Source organism: Schistocerca serialis, chromosome 7 (assembly GCF_023864345.2).
Source record: "Schistocerca serialis cubense isolate TAMUIC-IGC-003099 chromosome 7, iqSchSeri2.2, whole genome shotgun sequence".
NCBI classification, from domain to species: domain Eukaryota; kingdom Metazoa; phylum Arthropoda; class Insecta; order Orthoptera; family Acrididae; genus Schistocerca; species Schistocerca serialis.
Window position 1 is genome coordinate 402,660,042 of NC_064644.1, and position 22,925 is coordinate 402,682,966.

Sequence of the window (22,925 nt, forward strand, 5' to 3'; positions counted from 1 at the left end):
TGAGCCTTTTTATTCCTTTATTGTATTTCAATTCCCCCCGAAGGGTGAGGGCTGGCAGCTGCTTTTTACACTGCTCTGCAGCCTACAGACTTTTTAAAACGTAAAGAGAAGTTAAGAAACAATAAAAGCAGGCGATAAAACGAGAACTTAAATTGTAAAACGGCGGAAAATTGTGGAAAGCTAAAACATAAAGCAAATGGTTGGCAAAGCGAATAAAATACACAGGATGCAGACAGGTAACATAGTAGATAGATAATTAAAAAACATGGCGACAGTCTGGTTTCTGTGCGCAAGAGATATAAAATCACAGCCACCAACAGTATGATGGCCGTCCGCAACACTTCGGAAAAGACAAACAACACTGAACACTCACTGTAAACACTGCACTAACATGTCGACACAAAGAGGACACACCATAGCCTAGGGCAGATGGGGGCACTGGATGAGCCCTTTTTTTCTTTTATTGAATTTCAATTCCCCCTGAAGGGGGTGGGCTGGCAGCAGCTTAGTATGCCGCTCTTCAGCCTACAGACTTTGTTAGAAAGATGAAGAGAATAAATAATAAAAACAGGCGATAAAATCGGAGACTTAAAGAGTAACATGGCGAAAAGAAAACGTGGAACTTAAAACAAAGAACAGAAGGATGATGACGCTAAGAAAATACATACAAAGCAGACATGTAAAACAATAGACAGACAATAAAAAAAACACGGCGACAGTCTGGTTTCTGTTTGCAAAAGACATAAAATTCACACCCAGCGACAGCATGGTTTCTGTTCGCAACACGAGAAAGACGAATAACACTGAATAGTCACTGGAACACTGCACTACAAAGTTGGCAAATGTGACATACCACAGCCGAGAGCAGGTGGGGGGAAAACTGGACAGATGACAGGAAAATAAAAAAAGGGGGGAGCCGGGAAAGGAGCTGATGGAGGATGAGGACCCATAACAGGGGTGGGGGGCGCTGGGCAGACGCGACAGGGAGTGGGGTAGGCAGAGGAGGGGAATACAAAGGGACTCAGGGGGGGGGGGACAAGGGAGGTAGGGAGAGGTTTAGTGGGGAGAAAACAGGACGGAAGGGGGGAAGAGGGAGCCCAGGGAAAGGACAGAGGAAAGGAGGGGGAGTGAGGATCAGAGTTGTTAGGAGGGATAAATGGAGGGAAAGAGGGTATAATCTGGGAGGGGGAGTTGATCACCTTGGTAAAGGTGATGTAGGGTGTAGAGATGGAGGGCAGGGCGCGGGGATGGGAGAGGAGAGGAGCAACCAGTGGGTGAGGGGGTTCAACACGGCGGGAGGTGTAGAGGATGCGGATATGTTCGAGGAATAGGAGCAGATGGGGAAAGGAATGAGATCATAGAGGATCCACGTGGGGGACGGGAGGCTGGATGAGCTTTTTTTTTTTTTTTCTTTATTGTGATTTCATGCCCCTGCTGGGCAGGGGAGGGCTGTCAGCAGCACAATCCGCCGCTCTTCAGCCGAGTGACATGACAACTAAAACAAGAATAAAATAATACATACATAAGGAGGTAAAAAAAAGGGGAACATAAAACAGAGTAAGGGGAGAAAATGGAGGTAAAAATCACTGACATGTAGAAGTTCATTGGGGACAGTTAAAATAGTCACCAGAAAGTTTAAAAAAACACAGTGTGCGATTCTTAAAACACAGAGAAGACACTGGATGCGCATGCACAGTTTAAAAGTTGGCCACAGTAGTAAAAACACTCCGAAAACAACACACTTAAAACCCACTTGGAGCACACACGACGAAGAGTAAAACTACCAGGCGGGACCTGCCGAGGGAAAGGGCAGAGAGGATGGAAAAGGAGGGGAGAGCATGGGGCAGCTGGGGAAGCGGCGGGATGAAGAGAGGAGGGGCAACCGTTGGTGCACGAAGAGGCAGGAGACACATGGGGCGGGAGAGAGAAAGGGAAGACAGGGCAGGAGGGAGCGCAGAGACACTGAAAGAAGGCACAAGAGATGGACGGGGAGTAGGAGGGGAAATCCGCTCAGAAGGAGGGAGGGGGAGGAGAGGGAGCCCTGAGGAGGAGGCAGGAAGAGGGGGTTAGAGTTGGTAGGAAGGGTAGATGTCAGGGCGAAGCTCATCATCCGGGAGTGGTAGACGGTGGAAGTTGTGTTGGGAAAGGAGATGGAGGGTGTGGAGATGGAGAGAGGGAGGGACACAACGGTAAAGGCGCGGCAACTGGTTGGGAGTGGAGAGGAAGGGAGACACCAGGGGGTGAGGGGGATCAAGGCGGCGGACAATATATAGTGTGCGGATGTGTTCAAGGAAAAGGAGAAGGTGAGGGAAGGGGATGAGGTAACAGAGGATACGCGTGGGGGACGGAAGGCAGATGCGGAAGGCGAGGCGGAGTGCATGGCGTTCGAGGATTTGGAGGGCTTTATAGAACCGGGGGGGGGGGGGCGGAAATTCAAGCGATGCTGGCATAACAAAGGATGGGGCAGATCATGGATTTGTAGGTGTGAAGGATGGTGGAAGGATGCAGACCCCACGTCCGGCCGGACAGGAGTTTCAGGAGGCGGAGGCGGTTGTTAGCTTTGTTTTGGATGGTAAGGAGATGGGGAGTCCAGGTGAGGTGGCGGTCGAGTGTGAGGCCAAGGTATTTGAGGGTAGGAGTGAGGTAGATAGGACGGCCGTAAATGGTGAGGTAGAAATCATGGAGGCAGAAGGAGCGGGTGGTGCGGCCTATGATGATCGCCTGGGTCTTGGAGGGATTAACACGGAGGAACCACTGGTTGCACCAAGCGGTGAATTGGTCAAGGTGGGTTTGGAGGGTACGTTGGGACCGTTGAAGGGTAGGATAAAGGGCTAGGAAGGCGGTGTCATCAGCAAACTGGAGAAGATGAACAGGAGGGGGAGGTTTGGGCATATCAGCAGTGTACAGGAGATAGAGGAGAGGGGAAAGGACAGAACCTTGGGGCACGCCGGCAGAGGGGTAGAAAGTACGGGAGTTGGAATTGTGGATAGTCACATAGGAGGGACGACGGGAGAGGAAGGAAGCAACGAGACGGACGAAGTTGATGGGGAGAGCATAGGTCTGGAGTTTGAAAAGGAGCCTGGGATGCCAGACACGGTCATAGGCGTTCTGGAGATCAAGGGAAACAAAGATAGCAGAGCGATGGGAGTTAAGTTGGAGGGAAAGAAGATGGGTAAGGTTAAGGAGCTGGTCGTCAGCAGAGAATGAAGGCCGGAAGCCACATTGGGTAAGAGGAAGGAGGCGGTGCTGGTTAAGGTGGCGGTGGATACGGCGAGAGAGGATGGCCTCAAAGACCTTACTGAACACGGAGGTGAGGCAGATGGGACGATAGGAAGAGGTAGCAGAGGGGGGGTTTGTTAGGCTTAGGGAACAGCAGGACACGGGAAGTCTTCCACAGGTCAGGGTAAAATCCAGTGGAGAGGAGGACATTGTACAGCATAGCAAGGTTAGACAGGAAGGATGGAGGGGATTCCTTGAGGTGACGGTAGGTGACGCCATCATGACCAGGGGCGGTGTTTCGTTTGGAGCGGAGGACGAGTGTGGTGTCTTGCATGGTGATGGGAGTGTTGATGTCGGAGGGGGGTAGCCGATCCAAGTACTGGAAGCTAGGGGCGAGCGGGGGGACAGAGGTGTCAGTGCGGTCAAGGACAGTGGGGAAGAGGGAGTAATCAAAATGGGGATCGTCAGGAATGGAGAAGACCACGGACAGGTGGGAAGCAAAATGGTTAGCCTTACTGAGGTTGTTAGGAAAGGGTCGATCGTCATGGAGGATGCTGGATGAGCGAGTGGCCGGCGCTTAAGTACGCTCTCGGGAGCGCCGCTATTGGCCGCTGGGACCACGTGTTCCACCGTGGCGCCCCCACACTAAAAGCGGGCCAGGAGGCGCGCGCCGCCACAGCTTACGGTGCAGAGACCTCTAGGGGTCTTCGACGTCCATGACGTCTGGCGCGGATTCAAATTCCGCAGCGCGCGGTACCAGAGTATCCATGAGAGAGGTGAATGTCTAGGTTCTACAGTAATTTACAGCTAGTAATAGCGAATACTCCGTTCTAGAATTGAAAGAGGAGGAGGTATACTAGGAATAGGCCGGGAATACGGGAAGATTCCAATTGTCATTGTTAGGCAGACATTCCGAAATCAGAGACTAGTCAGGAAGGATCAAAGTACATAGAAGTGGGATACGGAAACATTAAGGAATGAAGATTTACACTTGATGTTCTCTGAGGCAAAAGATATAGCGATATAGATGTTACGCGAAGAGAAACTGACATGCCTAAAAACAGCAGTCAAATAAGTTGGAAAGAAAAAAATACATACAAGGGAGAGAACTGCGAAGAAATCATGGATAACAGAAGAAATACTTTAGCTGATGAACGGAATAAGGAAATATATAAATTTTCAGGGAAATTTAGGATTCAGAGAACCAAGCCACCTACAAATGAAATAAATAGGACGTACAAGTAAGCTAAGACGAAGTGACTACATGAAAGAGTGAATAATCAAAAAAGAAATGATTGTCGGAAGGACTGAAGCAGCATACAGAAAAGGCAAAGCAATCTCCTGTGAAATTAAAAGCAAGGGTGGTAACATTAAGAGTACAATGGTAGTACCACTTGTAAATGCATAGGAGAGAGCGCATACATTGGAAAGAGTACACTGTACGCCCGTATAAGAGGGGGGATTTATCTGATGGCGTGATGGAAGAAGAAACAGGAATCGACAGAAAGTTAATAGGAGATCCAGTATTAGAATCAGAATTTAAAAGAGGTTTGGAAGATCTAAAAAAAATAATAGTGAAGGGACAGGCAAGATTTCATCGGAATTTCTAGATTCGGTTGGGGAGTGGTCAGGAAACGCTTATTCACGTTGGTATGTAGAACGTATGAAACTGGCGATATACCATCAGAGTTTCGGAAATACGTCATCTATACTATTCCGAAGATTGTAAAAGCTTAAGCGTCAAAGTTGCTTGTAATAATAATATACAGAAGATGGGAAGCAAAAATTGAGGTCCTGTTATATGACGATCATTTTTGCTTCAGGATAGATGAAGGCACGAGAGAGGCAGTTTTGACGTTGGAATTGATAACGGAAGCAAGGCGAAGAAAGATCAAGACACGTTCATACAATTTGTCGACGTCGAAGAAGCGTTCGACAATGTCAAAGGTTCCAAGATGTTCGGAATTTTGAGAAAAATAGGGATAATCAGTTAAGGAAGAACGTTACCAAGAGGGAAAAATAAGAATGGGAGACGAAGAATGAGGTACTGGGATTAGAAAGGGTGTAAGACAGGAATATAATCTTTTGCTAATATTGTTAGGTCTATACGTCGACTATGCAATAAGTGAAATAACAGAAAGTTTGAAGAGTGAGATTAAAATTCAGTGTGAAAGGGTATGAGTGGTAACATTCGGTGATAACATTACTAACGTCAGTGAAAGTGAAGAAGAATTACAGAATGTGTGGAACGGAATGAACAGTCTAACGAGTAGAGAATATGGATATAGGGGAGATAGAAAAAAGACTAAATGAGAAGGAGCAGAAATGAGAAAATCGGAAGCTTAACATCAGATAGCAAGGAGGACATAAAAAGCAGACTACTACTGGTAAAAAGGTCATTCCTGGCTACAGAAGGCTACAAGAATAAAATGTAGACCTTACTTGGAGGAAAAAATTTCTGAGAGTGTACTTCGAAGCTCAGTACTGTAACGGTACTGAAACGTGGACTGCGGAAAACGGGAACAGCAGAAAAGCGAAGAATTTGAGACGTGTTGCTACAGAAGAATGTTGAAAATTAGGTAAGGAATGAGAAGACTCTCCGCAGAATGGGCAAGGAAAGGACTACATAAAAAACACTGTCAAGAAAATGGAACAGGATGATATGACATCTTGTAAGGTATCAGGGCACCACTTTCATAGTACTAGAAAGAGCTGCAGAGGGTAAAAACTGTAGAAGAAGACAGAGATTGGAATACATCCAGCCATTAATTGAGGATGGAAGTTGAAATTGCTACTCTGAGATGGAAAGGTTGATACAGGAGAAGAATTCGTGGCAGCCTCATCCAAAAAAAGAAAGAAAAAAAGATATCGTGTCCATTGTTTTCCTTTAGTTAATGCCGTAGACCATTTTCTCTCTAAAGAATGGATGAGTAATGGAACCGATAACGTGAAGGAACAAGAGAAGGGCTTGATTGTTTTCCAATAACAGACTGAATTGGTTGTTTTCATTTGGTTGTTCCTATCGCTAATTATAGCCTCGTTCTTAGCTTAGTCTCGGCTACGCGCCAGTAGTCTGTGTCAGAGTGAGTCGTCGCGGATTGTATTTTAATTATCGTGTTAAAAGTATAACAACGCATTACTTATTTTAGGAAAGCGAGCTGTGATAAAACTAGGTGAAAAGGAAGTGACTGATTCTAATTGTAAGAAGTTATACAAGTACTATTGCGACGTGATAGGGCCAACATTAGTACTCACTCAAATAAATTCGTTGTATGATCATAAAAGTAAAATGACAGTGAATTCAACCACGTCGGGATAGAATTAATGATACCGCAATTACGTAATTGTAAGTGCAATCTCGCGCACCGACCGCGGAACAGACGAGACTTAAAGCTCAAATAACGGTCAGCCAAAATTCTGTCCTAAATACGTTTAGACCAGTAATTATACAGTGACGGCTGTCTATCTGAGCTGCAGCACAACAAAGGGGCCACTGCGTAAGAAACGAAAACAAAGAAATGTCTGTCACGTTATTATTTTATGCGGACTTCATATAATAATTTATATATAATAATTTATTAGTAGAAAGCTGACAGGAATTACCATTCATCTTTCACACCCGACAATCCGTCGCAACAAATTCCCAACGCCGCGCAGTCGAACCCATGGCATCCCGGTTTGCAATATCGCAAAGAATTTTAAAATCACGGTTAATGGAATTTTTGACGGTATGAAGTGATTTAGACTTGACGGAAAGACGATTTCAACTATAAGTCTTTTTCTTGTGCTTCCCGTCACCAGACACGGACTACCGATCTATTTTAAGTGTAAAGCTCCATTTCCTGTCAATTTTATTCGTCAACTAGAAATTGCTGGAGAGTATGTTATCTGAGTCAAATATGTTTAAATTCAGCAAAATAGTTCTGCCATCGAGGCACAAAAAAGGCGAAAATGTACCTGTTTAATCGTCTCTGACAGAAAAGTGAGGAACCAGGGACCTCAATTCTCATCCCACCTTCCCCAACAAAACTTTTGGCATGCCAACATATTCGCGCTGTTTTAAAACAGAGTATTATAAATCCTTTTAACCAGTTTCTCCTTGTAGTTAAGCCGTCATATTCAACAAGTTCGTCTTACTGTCACATTCTATGTATGTCTCTTTCGCACTGTGTCCTTATTCTCTCATTGATTTACACCACATCCCACTGCCAATGTCCCCTCTCTCATTTACTCTATCTCCTTTTGCCATTCTTTCCCACAGTCACTATCGTAACCGTACCTCGGCAGCTGAATATCCTGGGAGGTCCAACTTATTTTTCTCCCCTACACTTGTTTAAAATTCCGGTTCAAAATGCGCACTCCCCTATACCTACATATAAGAGTTCGTTGGTCTAGGAGGATCCAGACACCCCCTCAGCCAATGTAAGGCCTTCACTCATCTGTATTCTTCATCACCATTGTCTTCTATCTTTTTCTCCAAGTGCTTCTGTCTCTGTCCATCTGTCATTCCCAGTTATTGCGTCTATCTACCCGTGACCATCAATACCTCCGCTCTCTTCGGCTCACACTGTTATTGCCTTCATCCATCTTTCTCTCTCTTTCACAGTCGCATTCTCTCTCCCACCATAACTGTCTCCTCTCCTATTGGTACCGTCTTCTCTCTCTTCCAACACCACTGTCTTTCTGCTACTGTCTTTCAGCATAAAAATGAGCGAGGATATTCCCTTGTGCCCATGTCAAAATTTTTTATGAAGAAGGCGGAGTGAGGATTAAGCCAGCCGGTGCCCATTTTTCTTTCGGAATCTTGTAAAGACGAGCGTATTTGTATTTTTATGCTGAGGCAGGAGTATTTTTCCGATGTTTCCCTTCTTTTTTCTGGCACAGCAGGTTGTGCTGCTTATCTAAGAATTCCGGAGAGATCAGTAGCGGTATGAGAATTTATTTACATACATAGACATTTTTACATATCTCGACAAATATAGAAAAAATAAGTATGCATAATATAAGTTTAACACAAAATCGTAGCCCTTACATTCCTTTCAGAATATCAATAATAACAATAATAATAATAAGACAAAAGCTATAAATACTTATGCTATACCAATATTGACCTACTCATTTGGATTAGTGAAATGGAGTAACACAGACCTAGAAGCACTCAATACACTTACACGATCACAATGCCACAAATATAGAATACATCACATACATTCAGCAACAGAAAGATTCACATTAAGTAAAAAGGAAGGAGGAAGGGGATTTATCGACGTAAAAAACCTACATTATGGACAGGTAGACAATTTAAGAAATTTCTTTCTAGAACTAGCAGAAACTAGCAAAATACACAAAGCAATCACTCATATAAATACATCGGCTACACCAATGCAATTTCATAACCACTTCTACAACCCTTTAGATCACATAACATCAACAGATACGAAGAAAGTAAATTTGAAAAAAAAAACACACTACATGGCAAGCACCTGTATCATCTAACACAGCCACACATCGATCAAGACGCATCCAACACATGGCTAAGAAAAGGCAATATATACAGTGAGACGCAAGGATTCATGATTGCGATACAGGATCAAACAATAAACACCAGATATTACAGCAAGCATATTATTAAAGATCCCAATACCACAACAGATAAATGCAGACTTTGCAAACAACAAATAGAAACAGTAGATCATATCACAAGCGGATGTACAATACTAGCAAATACAGAATACCCCAGAAGACATGACAATGTAGCAAAAATAATACATCAACAGCTTGCCTTACAACATAAACTTATATAAAACAACACGTTCCCACATACAAGTATGCACCACAAAATGTACTGGAGAATGCTGAATACAAATTATACTGGAACAGAACCATTATAACAGATAAAACAACACCACATAACAAACTTGACATCATACTCGCCAATAAAAAGAAGAAATTAACACAACTAATCGAAATATCCATACCCAATACAACAAATATACAGAAGAAAACAGGAGAAAAAATTGAAAAATACATCCAACTGGCTGAGGAAGTCAAGGACATGTGGCATCAGGATAAAGTTGACATTATACCAATCATACTATCAACTACAGTAGTCATACCACACAATATCCACCAGTACATCAACGCAATACAGCTACATCCAAACTTATATATACAACTATAGAAATCTGTAATTATTGATAAAAAAATAATAATAACCAAGACATGAAACATGCAAGATATGCAAAACATGCAGTTGTGAAGCCCAAGAAAAATAATTTCGAAGCGCTGCCTAATTCGAAAAGTTGATAGAAATTATCACACAGACACATACTGTAAGATGGTAGAATAAATGTGGATCAGACTCACACCTTATATGAGAACTTTAAACATCGCAACAGGAAGGTGAATATGACACCTAACTTAATTTGGCGGTAATGAGCAAATTTGCCTAGCAGTATGCAAAGCAAATAGGGTGACATTAAATTGATGGTAATTAACGCACCATTCCTCTAATGCATGTTTGAATGGAAGGTGAAACAAGCAGCAAGATGCGTTTTAATTTGGAATTCAGAGGGACTACGCAGAGGGAAGGCCACGCCACAAGAGGTACCACATAAACCACGTAAACGGGTGTCTCAGGTGGAAAGTCAACAACTGATCAGGTGACTCAGATGGGGACAGCGAGTATAACGGCCCATCTGAGGGAGGACAGGAAAGAAAGCTTTTAGAAAACTGCATTTCGGAATTCCAAATGGATACGAAACCAGACTAGTGATGCATTTTCAGTCATGTGTCCAGCGAATGGTGCACACGTCAGAGAGTCAATGTACGCATCTAGGTGTCTGGAACGGGCACAAAATGTCTGATTGTCGGAAACGCACTAGGAAGGAGAAAAGAGTTTCGACACAGTTTAATGGTAGGGACCTTGCGATTGGTAGAGAGAGTTTCCACAAAATAAGAGGAACGCTCTTAATGGTCGAAAAAAGCTGTGACCTGAAGAATGAAAGAATCCAGGCGGGGAGATAGTTCAGCTGTGAGTAAGACAAGACGGAAATTGTCGTGGACTCTTCTCTGAACTGGCGTCCAGTGCGGAACGGAGCGCATAGCGCTCTGTAGGACGCAGAGGAGTGATTTGTGTGAACACTGCTTTCACAGCAGCTGATATCCAGCTAGAAATTAGGTGTAGCATCGTTTAGCTCCAACTGTGGAGAAACGAACCAGCCAGACAGTTAATTGTTCTTGCGAGCACTGAGAGAGTATTATAATATGCACGCTGCTCCAACTATGTGCGTGTATATCGCCACATTCTAAGACTGGGGGTGAGTACATGTTCTCTCGCATAACGAGAAAAATATGGAAAGTTTCTGCTGGAATATTCAATAAAGGTGTAATTAGTTTTATAGGAATTTCAGCGGAAGAGAGCGGCCTAGCAGACGACAGCTCATCTCAGCTTAAGGTAAATACCGCGTGCAGAGGTGTAAACTTGTTGGTTCACCAGGTTGCGTCCACTGTAAACTCTAGCGACCATGGGTAATCTTTTGCTGAATTTGTCACATAACTAACCATCCACCGTAGACTTGATTCTCATCCTAAAAATAGTGCCGAACCGGGATCGGACGATTTTCGTAGTACTGACCAACATCATAGCGGAAGTGTAGGAACTATTTTGTAAAGAAACTTCTAGTTAAACTTTAATATTGTCGTGTTTCGGATAATTTAATCTTCTGAGAGTTAATATTTAATATTACTGTGTCTAGGATTATTTCACTTTTTGATGCTGACGAGATGCGTTACCCTGAGAACTGTTTTTTTGTTGTCACTTTGCAAACTGTGTAAAAGCGTGTATTTTTGTGATGATATTGCGACATTAAACATGTCGTTTCCACTTACACAGTTGTCTTTAATCCTAGAATAAGTAAACCAGAAATATTGTACTTTACAATACTTTCATAAATTCTGCACAACGAAAAGAAATGGTCCTGCGTACGTCAGATTTGTGTAATAATTAATGAGTACTGACTTGTAATGACGGTGAAAAAATAGAAGATTCGTTATATTTCCGCTTGTAGCGTCCAGCTTTACCATGTGAATGTCTGCTCGGTACTGTACTCATTAATTTCACGTGCAATCATAATTAAATCAATTATGTATGTAAGAAAATTCTGATTCTCATTCTTATATAACATCCGGATGTGACGTAGAATAACGTTTGACGCACAGAAATGCGTACCACAGAATTCGTCGGCCTACTTTTATCAGCACCTGAAAGTTAGTGGCATGCAGAGAGGTGTAGTTTAGTATCAGTATTTTGTGAGATCATGCTCCATAGTCTGTTTTCTGATATACTCTGCGTGGTAATGGAGACTAACAAGACGTGGCCCATGCTGCATGGCACGTTCCATTGAGAATTGATAAGGTTCATCGTGAAATAACTCCATAACAAGTTAATTAGCAGTGACATGGTCCACTGATATTAATGTGACCACCGCCTATATTCGGCATCGACGTTCAATAACCAATCACAAACGGCAGGTGAAGGGTTTAAGAAAATTGTCGGAGGGACGCGGGAAACGATGCAATCGTTGTCATAATGCGGAAGCGGAGCGATGTAGCTAACATTGATAAAGGCTTGATCATTGGCTTTCATGTCAAGGGTGCAAACATTTCCGAAACGGCTAAGTCTGTAAACTGTTAGCATGGCACTGTGGTTAAAGTATACCGTGCGTGCCAAAATGGCGCTACCCAAAACTGGCGCCAAAGCAACTATGGTGCAGCACGGACCATAGATGACAGTAGTGAACAACGGCTGAAGATATGTGTAAGGGCGAATATACATGCAACAGTAGAGGAATTGACCGCTAAGATGAACCAAGGGGCTATCAAGAGTGTCTCTTCAACGAGCGTTCAGCGAACGTCCCTGCTTTTGGGTCTTTGATTCATGTACCCTTGAAAACTGTTTATCAGCGACGATGTCTGAAATCTGCACTCCAATGCCGCGACTGAACGTTCACAGAATCATGACAGGTACACTCATCAGATGAATTACATCACCATCGGACAAATGACCGTTGGACAATGTGCAGGATCCAGGCCGGAGGTGGGAGCGTTATGATCTGGGGAGTCCTTTCGTGGCCTTCTGTGGATGATATCGTCATTCAGGAAGACACAATGGGTCAACACAAGTGTGCATCTGTCCTTGGGGATCACGTCTATCCCTATATGCAATTTGTTATATTTCGGCGCCTAGGCTTCTGCCAGCAAGAAAATCCCACACGTGAGACAGTTCGCCATGTACGTGTGTGATCCTAAGAGGACCAGCATGAGTTTACCACACTCTCTGGATTTACAACCAATCTGGAATCTATTGGACCAACTCGATCGAGCTGCTCGCACCGTGGATCCTCAACCTAGAAACTAGTGTAACTGACAATGTCATTGGAGTCAACATGGATCCCGATCCTTCTCAGTAGCTCCCACAATCTCTCTGATTTCTGCCCGTACGTGTTGCAGCGGTTCGCATTGCAAAAGGTGTTTATTCAGGCTTTTGACAGGTCGCCACATTCATCTGACTGGACACTGTGTATTGTCACTGAATGCAAGTAACTAACTTTACCGCATCGCAAGGATACTTAAAACTACACATGCAAGATTTAGACATGATATGCACATGGAACAAACAATTCTCACCAATTCTGAGCGACTGAAAGCTATTTCTTTTACTTCAGGAATGGGTAATACCCCTGAATTTTCACTGTTACAATGTAAAGTAATAAGCTACAACACCATACTCACGATCCGTTCAGCTAAATACGAGGGTGAGTCAAATGGCAAACTTAAATATTTTTTAAAATATTATTTATTGTGCTGAAATGGCACAAAGCTGTATCACTTTTCAACATAATCTCCCCGACACTCAATGCAAGTCCTCCAGCGCTTACAAAGTGCATAAATTCATTTAGAAAAAAATTCTTTTGGTAGTCCGCTCAACCACTCATGCACTGCGTGGCGTATCTCTTCATCAGAACGGACCTTCTTTCCTCCCATTGCGTCTTTGAGAGGTCCAAACAAATGGAAATCACTTGCAGCATACTGCTGAGTATGGTGGATGAGGAAGACACTCAAAATGCAGGTCTGTGATTGTTGCAACTGTTGTACGGGAAATGCGGGGCCTTGCATTGTCATGTTCCAAAAGGACACCTGCTGACAGCAGTCCACGTCGCTTTGATTTGATTGCACGCCGCAGATGCTTTTTTAGGAAATCTGTGTATGATGCGCTGGTGACAGTGGTCCCTCTAGGCATTTAATGCTCCAAAATGACTCCTTTTTCGTCCCAAAGGAGAGTCAGCATAACTATCCCCGCTGATTGTTCTGTTCGAAACTACTTTGGTTTTGATGATGAGGAATGGCGCCATTCCTTGGTCGTTCTCTTCATTTCCGGTTGGTGGAAGTGAAACCAGGTTTCGTCCCCAGTAACGATTCCTGCAAGGAGGCCATCACCTTCTCGTTCAAAGCGCTGAAGAAGTTCGTCATCAACACGTTGTTCTCTCATTTCAGGAGTCAGTTGCCGCGGCACCCATCTTGCAGACACTTTGTGAAACTGTAGCACATCATGCACAATGTGGTGTGCTGACCCATGACTAATCTGTAAAAATGCTGCAGTGTCATTCAGTGTCACTCGGCGGTTTTCCTTCACTATGGCTTCAACTGCTGCAATGTTCTGTGGAGTCACAACTCGTTGTGCCTGACCTGGACGATGAGCATCTTCCACTGAAGTCACACCATTTGCAAACTTCCTACTCCATTCGTAGACTTGCTGCTATGGCAAACATGCGTCGCCGTACTGAACCTTCATTTGTCGATGAATTTCAATAGGTTTCACACGTTCACTACGCAAAAACCGAATAACAGGACGCTGTTCTTCCCTGGTGCAAGTCGCAAGTGGGGCGGCCATCTTTATACTGATACTGCGTCAGTATCTGTGCTTCTGCACTATTATGCCACCTACAGGCCATTCTGCACGCTGTTTGTGGCACGCTTACCAACTTACAGGATAACGGCGCGAAATTTCGATTTGTTATTAAAAATTTAAGGTTTTCGATTGACTCGCCCTCGTACTACCAACCTAGGAGCTTACATTTCCTACCCACAGCCCTATTCCTCCGAACGGATTGATTCTGACGTAGCAATACCGATCTACCCTTGCCACAAGTACACTTCATCACGGCTAGTAAGTTGAAATGATCTCAGCAGATTCTTTATTCATTGTAGGCTCTACACAACAGCGTGAACCTTCACCAGATGAAAGCAATCTTCTATGAAGATACAGATCCACTTGAAGCATCCGACTGTCCCAGCACTCAGACTAGAATGTTATGTAGTAACGTAGCAGTGACAAATTCTTTTTCGAACCTGGAAGACCCCGTCAGAAACAACCCCCTAAGGATCCCCATTGGTTGAAAGCAAAGCTGACTCTCGAAGACTTGAAACTGCCACAGTGTCAGATTACTACAGTGCTCATATGGATTAATCGAAATTGTTTACAGCAGATTCCCGTAAATTAAACCCAAGATAAAAATCTCACTCCTCTTTTTTTTTTGGTCATCAGTCTACTGACTGGTTTGATGCGGCCCGCCACGAAATCCTTTCCTGTACTAACTTCTTCATCTCAGAGTAGCACTTGCAACCTACGTCCTCAATTATTTGCTTGACGTATTCCAATCTCTGTCTTCCTCTACAGTTTTTGCCCTCTACAGCTCCCTCTAGTACTATGGAAGTCATTCCCTCATGTCTTAGCAGATGTCCTATCATCCTGTCCCTTCTCCTTATCAGTGTTTTCCACATATTCCTTTCCTCTCCGATTCTGCGTAGAACCTCCTCATTCCTTACCTTATCAGTCCACCTAATTTTCAACATTCGTCTATAGCACCACATCTCAAATGCTTCGATTCTCTTCTGTTCCGGTTTTCCCACAGTCCATGTTTCACTACCATACAATGCTGTACTCCAGACATACATCCTCAGAAATTTCTTCCTCAAATTAAGGCCGGTATTTGATATTAGTAGACTTCTCTTGGCCAGAAATGCCTTTTTTGCCATTGCAAGTCTGCTTTTGATGTCCTCCTTGCTCCGTCCGTCATTGGTTATTTTACTGCCTAGGAAGCAGAATTCCTTAACTTCATTGACTTCGTGACCATCAATCCTGATAAGTTTCTCGCTGTTCTCATTTCTGCTACTTCTCATTACCTTCGTCTTTCCCGACTTACTCTCAAACCATACTGTGTACTCATTAGACTGTTCATTCCGTTCAGCAGATCATTCAATTCTTCTTCACTTTCACTCAGGATAGCAATGTCATCAGCGAATCGTATCATTGATATCCTTTCACCTTGTATTTTAATTCCACTCCTGAACCTTTCTCTTATTTCCATCATTGCTTCCCCGATGTACAGATTGAAGAGTAGGGGCGGAAGGCTACAGCCTTGTCTTAAACCCTTCTCAATACGAGCACTTCGTTCTTGATCGTCCACTCTTATTATTCCATCTAGGATGTTGTACATATTGTGTATGACCCGTCTCCCTATAGCTTACAACTACTTTTTTCAGAATCTGGAACAGCTTGCACCATTTTATATTGTCGAACGATTTTTCCAGGTCGACAAATCCTATGAAAGTGTCTTGATTTTTCTTTAGCCTTGTTTCCATTATTAGCCGTAACGTCAGAATTGCCTCTCTCGTACCTTTACTTTTCCTAAAGCCAAACTGATCGTCACCTAGCGCATTCCCAATTCTTTTCCATTCTTCTGTATATTATCCTTGTAAGCAGCTTCGATGCATGAGCTGTTAAGCTGATTGTGCGATAATTCTCGCACTTGTCAGCTCTTGCCGTCTTCGGAATTGTGTGGATGATGCTTTTCCGAAAGTCAGATGGTATGTCGCCAGACTCATATATTCTACACACCAACGTGAATAGTCGTTTTGTTGCCACTTCCCCCAGTGATTTTAGAATTTCTGATGGAATGTTATCCATCCCTACTGCCTTATTTGACCGTAAGTCCTCCAAAGCGCTTTTAAATTCCGATTCTAAGCTGGATCCCCTATCTCTTCTAAATCGACACCTGTTTCTTCTTCTATCAGACAAATCTTCACCCTCATAGAGGCTTTCAATGTATTTTTTCCACCTATCTGCTCTCTCCTCTGCATTTAACAGTGGAATTCCCGTTGCACTCTTAATGTTACCACCGTTGCTTTTAATGTCACCAAGGGTTATTTTGACTTTCCTTTATACTGTGTCTGTCCTTCCGACAATCATATCTTTTTCGGTGTCTTCACATTTTTCCTGCAGCCATTTCGTCTCATCTTCCCTGCACTTCCGATTTATTTCATTCCTCAGCGACTTGTATTTCTGTATTCCTGATTTTCCCGGAATATGTTTGTACTCCCTCCTGAAGTATTTCTTCTGTTACCCATGGTTTCTTCGCAGCTACCTTATTTGTACCTATGTTTTCCTTCCCAGCTTCTGAGATGGCCTTTTTAGAGATGTCCATTCCTCTTCAATTGTACTGCCTACAGCGCAATTCCTTATTGCTTTATCTATAGCTTAGAGAACTTCAAACGTATCTCGTCATTCCTTAGTACTTCCGTATCCCACTTCTTTGCGTATTGATTCTTCCTGACTAATGTCTTGAACTTCAGCCTACTCTTCATCACTACTGAAACGTCCCCTTTGAACAATTCTACACGACTGTCCTTAAACTGATACACAATATTTTTTTTAGCGCAACGCAATCTGACTTTCAAAAATCCTACAAAAGAATGGCCCTGACTAACATTAAACTATACCTTTCACAAATCACTTACCTCACAAAAATCTTCGCTACTCAAGCTACTGCAATACAGCGAGCGCCACTACTGCCAGCTAAATAAAAGATTCAAACTACTGAAGGCACTAACTACTGATAGGGATAGTTAGCAAATGAAAGATATTAATAGAGAACAAACAATGTATTTACCTTGATATCATCATATATAAATATAGCAGTTCATGACAAATTTCAAAACTCCGCCATCTCTCTCCCCACATCCACCACTGCTGGCGGCTCACCTCCAACTGCGCAACGCTACGCGCTCTTCACATCCAGCTGCCGCTGCCCAACACTACAATGGCGAGTATTACAACAATGCAAAGCAGCCACAGACTGCACACAGCACAGCCAGTGATTTTCATACAGAGGTGGCGTTACCAATAAAAAAACCTAAACAGCCTACTTACATAGCCCCCATGCTACCCAAAAAAATTTTACAAATTTTTTTGGGCACTGGCCAATACATATTTGTTAAAATTTTTTTCACAATTACAATAACAAAGAAATCAAAGGCACACACTTATTGATACAATGTTGGTCAAAAGCTAAAATTTTCTCACAGTCCATAAAGACAGTCCTCATCATTCGTCACAGTAAAATTGCAGTGTTTTTCTCAAAGTCTGAGCAGTAAAAGACAATGCACACAGACGTAGTGGATTTCCATGCAGTCTTGAAGAAGTAGTGTTGTCCTTCCAACGGAAAGACAGTGCTGACTCGACATGCAGACAGGTAATGGGCCACAACAGAGTAAACCCACAGCAGAGTCAGTCGACGTTTTGAAGAATATTGGTAGTTAGGTCATCACAGAGCAGACCCACTGTAGTCCTGGTAGAAATTGTGGTATTGGTGGGCCACCAGAGGTGCAGACCCACTGCAGTCCTTGTAGAAATAGTGGTATTGGTGGGTCATCAAAGATGCAGACCCACTGTAGTCCTTGTAGAAATAATGGCGTTGGTGGGTCATCATAGATACAGACCCACTGTAGTCCTTGTAGAGATGGCCAGAGCCATCTGTTGCGATTGTGCAGGTGCACATTCACCATCGAAGAGTCTTGCGGAGAATATAGCAAGTCCATAAACCACCACTTGTGCACTCACAAAGTTTTTGGAATTGTCCTTAGAACCAGCAATGCTGTTATCCAGTCCCTTGCTGAATTAGTAACACATGTGCAAACACTATCAGTCCCTAGTTCTCACATATTGTCCATATACTATGACCAACAGAAACGTGTGCAGTGAAATGTAACTAACAAGTTAATAATATCATGAACTGGTGACAATTACAATTTTATAACATAACAATACAATAACAAAGGTACAAAATACATCATTAAAAACATAACAATACAGATAACATTTGTCGTACAGGCTTTACAAAAGAATCGAACTAACATGTACATCAGTGGAATTATGACATGAGTACATACATAAAAGATCACAATAACTTTTGAAACATCAACTTCACACATGAGCATTAAACAGAACAGAATTAATAATGTCTAACATCTTTACAAAGTAAATAACATATTATTAATGCCAATTATATTCGAGGATAACAGTATTCCTCATCATAGCGAATGTAGCTTAATATTAAAAGAAGAAAAAATTCTATGAAACTACACAGAGACAGGAAGAAAACAAATACACAAGGGTACACAAACACGTAATGGGATAACACCAATAGGAAAGGGCAGGGTTCGTTTTCAGTGTAACATTTGGTACTGCAGTCCAACCCAAAACTTCATATATCTTTCCTCTTATTTCATCCTTTGTTTCCACCAAAAAAATTCTATCGAAGCATGCTTTCTGTATTTATATGTTCACACATTTCTTACCTCAACATTTATTTCCAAGAAAATCCTACCTAAACCTGTTTTCTGTACTTTTTTTCGTATAACTTCTCAATGCATTTCTTCCAATTCATCGCAACTCATTCTCTTAGAGGCTACCACCTCTTAAGCTAACTTAAATCTACTGAGCTCAGATGCTAAACTAAGGGACGAGGCAATGCAGCAGCACAAAATAAGTAACACAAACATCAATGACCAAAAAAATGGAAAATTGCAAAGCAAGCTACAGTAAATCTAAATTACCAAGCAATTCAACATTACAACTAATATGAGGCAATGCGCAGCAAACAAAAAAATAAATCTGGCTTAGCAGAGTAACACAAATTAAAGTTCAGTAGCACTATGCCTGGCAAACAGCAGCTTATATCTAAACATGACATAGCTCAAGCAGAAAAAATAGTACACTAAAGATAACAATGCAGATAAGGGAAATGTATAATCACATCTTAATGTCTAAGTAATTAAAGTGGTGCACCACAAGAAGTTATTCTACCAAAAAGTTACCAAGTACTTGAAAAGAAAATTATAGATGCAGTTACTGTTATTAGTCCCTTCTTATTGTTTTCTCCATTCCAAGAGCTCCTTTTTCGAAGAATGTGGATCAGAAAATAATTATTTAATAAATCTGTTGACAGAAAGTGTTCACATTAGCAGATGCATTTAAGTTTATTTTATAAAACCAGTGCTGCAACACAGCTGGAAACCAGATATTAAACAAAATGAGCAATCTCTTAACTATAAAGACAATAGATGTAAAATGTTTCTAATCATTTCATTAGGCATTTTAGTAAATATCATAAATTACGTGCTCCACAGTATGCTTTCAACAAGGAAATGTCAATAGCGAGGACAATGACCTCCCCTTTCTTTTTTTCTACCTGTGCTTCTGATGAGGCACTCACTAATGACTTGTTCTCCCGGCGTCTGACACAGCTGCGTGCCCACGATGCATTACGTGCAGGTGGTCACTTAACTTTCTTACGGAAATATTTACGACAGCAGTTTCCGCTACAGTGGCAGTCTCATATAAAAAATTACAGAGGTCGAGAATTTGCGTTGCAAATGTGTAGATACAAAATCTTATTGATATAACAGTGTCCAAGAAATTTTCGTCGGCATTGTAATACACTCACGCATTTACACACATTCACAGTACAGACAAAATACAATTTCATAACTGTGAAGTTATCCAGCAGTGTACTTGCGTAAACATCTGTCACTGACGTAGTAAAAAAAATGTTTGTCTCTCTCAGTTAAATGATCAGATAGCTGTGTAATTCTGTCTTAGAGAAATATGGTACCGACGTGTAAAATTGTATAAGCAAATACCATATTAGCTAGGGCTCCTTGTGCTTGCCAAACACATGGTACACAAAGTAGGCATGTACCCCCCTGAGGATTAATGTAATTATACCCTCAGGTGTTACAGATTACAGTAATGGAATGAAATGTATCACGGAAAACCTTTGTATCATTGTACTCCAAATATCTTTAAAAATAAATATTTTAAGTACAAAATCAATCACTCAAATACGTGTCCTGTAGCACTAAATGTGCATCTTGTTGCAACATAATCTCTGTGGAAGTGTCGTAGTTATCGTCCTCCGAAAGCTAAGTTCTGCAGAAGTCAGTGTACTTACCTCATGATAAACAAAAGTGAAATGCTTTGTGTATAGATATCGTAGTTATTACGCTTATTGTTGTGATGAAGAAAGTACTGTACTGTAATGTATTGTTGAGCTACGGAAAACCCTGTCTCATTGTAGCTATACTACAAAAGTTACTAATAAAACATGTTTTGATTTCCAGAAGAATTCAGAAAAACTGTGCGGATATAAAACAGATACACCGCAAAAGCAACATTGTAAATTATCACTCATTAGTAGCGTCGTGATAAAACCGTGTAGTTGTCACTTAAACTAACCACTGTGTCGTCTGGTATCTCACAGAAAGTACATTAAACCCAGAATGTATTTTCAAGTAAACCAAAATGTTGCATTAAAATCTCATTAGCAGTACCAGTATGTGTCCTAAGTATGTAAGCCTGATAGTCGTTACGTAATCGTGCAACTAACAAGCAAGAATGTACAAATACAACACTGTGTCATCTGTTCACTATAACAATGCATTCATAATTTCTGTTTAAAAATGTTCCCTAGGTTCTAGACTGGATATTTAACTTCAAACATTGTTGCATGTTAACAGTTTCTTAAGTCTGACAAAGCATACTAGAAATGTGAAGTGAAAAGTTTTATGGCAAAGACAAAGTTAAAAAGTAGATTATCTTTCAATAAACGGTTTTACATGTGAAATGTGGTGCAATCCTTTATCCTTTCTAGTACGCAGAGTTTCAACTTCAACGCAATTATCATGTGGTATACGTCGGTAAAGAATACTGGAATTTTGCTCAAGGTTAGCGTCTATGTTATTTTTCTGTGAGCCAGCCGGCGCACGTGAGTGCCTGCGGCGCGAGTCATTGTCTATTGTCTCTTTGTTGGCGCGCGTCGTTATTGGGATTTGGAGACCTAACTTCTACAAATTCACCTCCTCGAGAGGGCCCTGCTCTGTTTGAATCCCGCCAGTTCTGATGCAATTCAGGTCTGTCGTTACGATCACATCGTCGGTCGTCATGTCGGTGGTTCCTGTAATTTCTTTCTTGTCGGTTAAGTGGTGGAGAATTTCTCCCTGAATCGTAACTGCGCGCTGAACTGTTGCGTCTGAAGTTATTCTGTCTCCCTTGATAATAATTATTTTGGTTCCCATATTGTCTGTTTCTCTGATTGTCTCTGTGATAGTCACTACCGCGGAGAGGTGATCTTTCCCTGTAATTATTACTACTCTGCCAACGGTTGTCGTACGGGTGGTGTCTATTTTGGTCACGATTTGCGTTGTAAGAATAGACCAGTCGTGTCCGGTTATTGTTTCTGTCGTCACGGAATTGTGACGGATGTGACCTGTAATTGTTGTGTCCTTGTTTTCGCGTTCCGCGATTATTAGTGTCAATTTCTAGTTCTTGTAACAGTCCCTGAAAAGCTTCAATGTCGTCTTTGCAACGTCCTGCTAAAATAATATGTCGTAAATGTTCAGGCAATTTGAGTAAGCAAATGCGGATGAGTTCTGAGGGGCTGTATGGGTTTAAAAGATACTGATTCTTATGCAACATGTCTTCAAAATATTTGACAAGACTGGAAAATTCAGATTGTTCAAAGTGTTTCATCATCATGATGCTATGTTTTACTCGGTCTTGTGTAGCTTGAGACCAATATGCTGAGAGGAAGGCATGGTAAAATTCTCCTTCACTGTGACAATCGTGAATGACCGATCGCATTCTTACGGCTGGTTCATTCTGTAAATAGCCACACATAAATTCTAACCTGTGCTCCAATAACCAGTTGGGAGGAAAACAATGAGAGAATTGATGGAGCCACGCTTGTGGATGAATGTCGTTGCTGGAATTCTTAAATGTTTTGAATTTACGTGCAGTAATGAACAGCTTATAGTCAAAATCATCATGTCGGCGAGTCGCATGTCGGTCATTGTTACGTCGTGTCGGCTGTTCAATCTCAAAATTCGGTGCACATTGCCAATTTCTTTCATAATTTCCGAAATGCGCTGTGTTATTATTTTGTGGCTGTTCCGTATTTCTATGTCCCTCTTCCCGTACTGGGGCGCGAGTGTCCTCTGAAATACGTAATTCTTGTACTACTTGTGCCAACTGATCTTGCACTTCCCGGATTTCTCTTTTGTACTGTGTATTGATTTGATTTTGATTTTGTTTGAATTTTCTAATTTCTACATACTCTTCAGTGTCAGTGAAGTCTACGGGTCTTGTGTCATTCAGATCATCATCTACCTTTGTAGATAAGTTAGTGACCTGATCCGAAAGTTCGGCTACTTTCTCCGATAGTGTACTTATTTCTTCAGTGTGTTTTTCTGAAGCAAGTTTCAGAGTATCTACTGTGTCCTTAAAGTTTTCCTGAGTTTTTGCAAGTTGC